At 40.4% G+C, this 4,168-nt stretch overlaps 1 long non-coding RNA gene across 1 annotated transcript; it reads right to left on the bottom strand.

Annotated features, from left to right (window-relative positions):
• Positions 1-352: 352 nt before the first annotated feature.
• LOC120726452 lies at positions 353-1,528 on the bottom strand. Its single transcript, XR_005694324.1, has 2 exons — positions 1,230-1,528; positions 353-1,025 (listed from the first exon to the last, which is right to left on the bottom strand). It is a non-coding gene; the product is annotated as an uncharacterized LOC120726452 (long non-coding RNA).
• Positions 1,529-4,168: the final 2,640 nt, after the last annotated feature.

Raw genomic sequence — 4,168 nt, 5'->3', positions numbered from 1 at the left:
AAGGAACATATTAACAGTAATTAGGTTGACTGGCATTGGTTCAGTAACATTATCGGGTATAGAAAGAGCTTCTCAGAAGTAAATACGGGTAGAGGTTCACCAAAAAACTATCTACAATTAATCTACACTGTAAGAAGTCATCTATAGAATCTACCCAATAAATCTGAGGTAACAATTTGCATTGACTTTTTTGGGGTAGATTTAGTTCAATATATTGTGTATAAAATAACTTCAATAAAAAGCTATGAAATTCTTAATTAAATTGGGTAAAATTTACCCCATATTTATGTATACATTCAACAGCTACTTACTCATTGAAATTAGGTAAAATTATCTCTTGTTTGCTAGTTGGTAATACCTGATAATTAGTAATAAAATTTAATTATTATCAGTTGATAAACATTACCTATTCATATAAGGTAAAATGTACCCCCCCAAAAAGATATTCAAATGGTTCATCATCTCAATGTTTTTATTCCATAAAAATACAGAATAAAGTGCAACACAACGGCTAATGTAGACAACACTTTCAAAGGCCACTCAGTCCATTTTAAAAGCCAAAAGCACAGAAACTCTACAAGGTTGTTTCTGTGCATGTATGTTATCAAACATATGGATAGATAGAACAGAACACTAACACCAACATTCAATAGTTTCTGTGCTTGCTGTCAGAAGAAAAATTACAGCTCCATCAAGCTATGTCCTCTGGGAACAAGAGGGGAAAGGTGTGTGCATTGCATAAGCTTATTTTTGAGGCCGTGGACCTTGTTCAGTAGTTTGGCCCCGTCAAGTTCCAAAAACAGTTTTTGAAAAGTGTCAAATGTGTTCTTCAGCTCCTTCGGATATTCGAGGTTGAGGGCATATATCAGTCCCATCAGCAGTACACATGCCTTTGTTCGGCTTCCACATCCCTCCATCACTTGGTTTCCCTCAATCACAATGGACACATCTGATGGATCCTCCTCAGCCATGATGTTGTGGATCACGATCACCTTCATCATATTGTCTGTGTAATCCTCACATTCCTACGTGTTAAAAAGAAAGAAACAAAAAGCATGCACACATTTTATTTTATTTAAGATGCTTTTTCAATATATTTCAGTTGATCTAAAGAGGGGAGTGGACAGAAGATGAATGGAGAAGGGGAGAACAGGGGATAGGAGAGGACAGGAGAGAAGAACATTAGGATCCCTTGAGTTAATAAGTAAACTGTTATCAATATGACAAACCTGGCAGTCATGAAAAAGATCTTCTTGTCTTTCCCCGAGGAAGGTAATGAGGCAGCAGATAAGGAGATCCCTTTTCTTCTCAATGCTCTGTGTCTGTAGGGAGATACAATTTAGTGAAAAGACTAAGTCGATTGATTTACTTACATTAAGACTGAATTACTTAAAAACAAAAACATGGCTGATGCCTCTCTCCAGCTTTCAACAGGTGAGAGGCTGGGTACACCCTGGACAGTCAATCACAAGGAAACATAGAGACAGACAGGATAAACAACCATGCACGCACACACTCAAACCTAAGGACAATTTAGAGAGACCAATTAACCTAACAGCCATGCTTTCTGACTGTGGGAGGAAGCCGGAGTACTCGGGGGGAACCCACACATGCACAGGGAGAACATGCAAACTCCATGCATAAAGACCCTGGGCCGGGATTTGAACCCAGGACCTTCTTGCTACCCACTGCAGCCCTCCATAATTACATATTTGTGAAAAAAGTCAAATAACATAGGTCATTCAAAGTGTCCAGCAGAGGTCTCATCTTGGAACCAGCGGCTCCTCCTTTGGCAGGCATAAGCTGCAAAAGACCTGGTGTGTACTCATCAAGTTTCAGCATGAATGTCTCCACCAAAGAAACTGTGGTGATGCGTCTGAACTCTTCGATGAGCTAAGAAGTAAGGGGACAAAAAAAATGACATTTCAATTTGTTGACATTTGTTTGACATTTGTTTTTTGGTGGATAGGAATAGTTATCACACATACTCACCTGAGCCTCAGTGAATAATGCTAGCCACCTTTCTTTTAACTCACCCACAGAGGGGCAGAGGCTGACCACTCCAAGTCTTCGGCTAGAGAACGTTTTATTCATTTTATCTGCAATTATATTTGCGTTGTTTTTCTTTGTTATTTCATAAATTAATTCAAGCCTCTCTTTCTCCAGTGTCTCTTGGGTTTCTCCAGTAGGATGCAGAGGAAGATAATTAACCTCTGCTTTTTTTTTGGCTTTTTTACATTCTTTGATGGCACTGCATCAGCTGGATGCTTCCTTTTTAAGGCATTAATTTCAATTTCCGGGTAAGAACATTTTCGAGATCTTAGCTTGGCATGGTAATTGTCCATCTTGTTTTTTTATGCGCTGCTGCCAGCCATATAAGCTGGCAAATGATCCTGGCTCCTTAAGACACGGAAACTTTGAAACCAAGGCTTCAGCCACTGAGAGGATCTGCTGATTGGTTGGGTAAGCAGTGTACGAAAAAATTACTTTTGCAAGGTCTTGCATTGTTGCTGATTTAACACTGACATCCATGAAAGGTCTTCCAGTGTTGCGATATGAGTTGTTTGCCTCAGCGAGGATTAGTTGTATGTCTCGGGAAAACTCCGGTACTTGAAATGGCACTGGCCACGCAGCAGGGCGACATGAATCAGGGAGAATGATGGTGTCACTGGAACTTGACGATGCGCAGTCGGACACCTGTGAGGGTGCATCATGATTGGCAGGGCAGATGTCCGTTTCAGTAGTACTTGCAGGATGAGTGCTCACTGAAGTCGAAGAGTTCAATGCAGACGATGATCCTGATTCACATACTGGTTGTAATTCAAGGGTGATTACTGGCTCTTTAAGGATCACTTTAACAGTGGCCTTGTCATACAAGTCAGCAGTTGAGATGACACTGAAAAACTGATTGTCAAAGTCTTTGTCTTGGTATAGCAGTCCAAATTCCCCATGTAGCTGGAAAGTTTCAGTAATTATGGAAACAAGATCTTCCACTGTATTAGGAATTCCTGTTGGAAGTGTCAACTTATGAATGCTGTGTTCTTCTAAAATGACTCTTAACTGGACTGCCATTGTTGTTTGGTTTGTGTTTCCTCAGCTGTAGAGACAGAGAAAGAAAAGAAATTGAGACAGGTTATTAATAGTTGATAAGCTTACATGCATATATTTTCTTCATTATCTTCTGCCAGAGAAATAAAAGCAGAGATTTAGTTCAGTAGAATTTTGAATAAATAATTTTTGATTGTCATTTTAAGAAGAGGGAGATAAGGGCAATGTTTCTTTCAGTTCAGAACGTTTAAGGATTTCTGTCTCTCCTGTGGGCTCTACTTTGAAACTCCTCAGGTGTTCACAGTACCAGCCTCTAAGCAACTTCAGAACAAACACAGGAGTTCTGTGCACAATGACTATTTGATGGATTTCTGCAAAGTCAGGTAGGCCTCCTGTTGAGCCAAACGGCAGCATCATGCCAATATTATAGTCTGTGCCTAAAATGGTTGCTCTATTTGTCATGTTCACAAAGTCTTCCCTGGGGAACTTCCTTGCAAGGGACTCCTTAATGCTGTTTTTTAGAACATCGACTGCCACTTGAGTCTTCTGGGACACTGACAGTGTTGGCCTTTGGTGGTTGTAATTGTGGGTATGATACGCAATTATCGATTGGTGTTTTCTTGCCATTGTCATGAGGATGTTTCTACACCCAGTCTGCCTCACAATCCTTTTAAAGAATCGATGTTTGGCTTCAAATCGCATAGTCCAGAAATGTACAAGTGGCCCGTAAACAGTTGTAAGCAAAGGATAGTGCTCGAGAAAGTGATGTTTTGGTCTCAGTTTCTCCTCTGGGAACACTTCTAAATATCTGTAACGGTGTTCTGAGATCTTACTTTGCATGTATCCTATTGTGTGATCTGTGTGGAGAGGAGCCATGACAAGCTCAACAACATCTTTCAGGGTCATCAAAACCTCCCAAGCAGGCTCATCTTCTGGTACTTTGTCACCAATCATGAGTGGTATCATTCTCAACAAACACCCGTTTTCGTGTGCATTACCCCCTACACTTTTTCGCGCTGTGAAATTTGGGGCAATGGGTTGTGGACAGTTTGTTTTGTCACTCCATTTGTAAGGAAGCAACGGATGGAACGGTTGAGCTGCTCAAGAGGTATGTATTTCT

The sequence above is a fragment of the Simochromis diagramma genome, unplaced genomic scaffold (genome assembly GCF_900408965.1).
Source record: "Simochromis diagramma unplaced genomic scaffold, fSimDia1.1 OVJJ01000753.1, whole genome shotgun sequence".
Classification (NCBI taxonomy): Eukaryota; Metazoa; Chordata; class Actinopteri; order Cichliformes; family Cichlidae; genus Simochromis; species Simochromis diagramma.
Note: the sequence above shows the minus strand (reverse complement) of the source record. Positions and strands in the feature narration are given on the sequence as shown.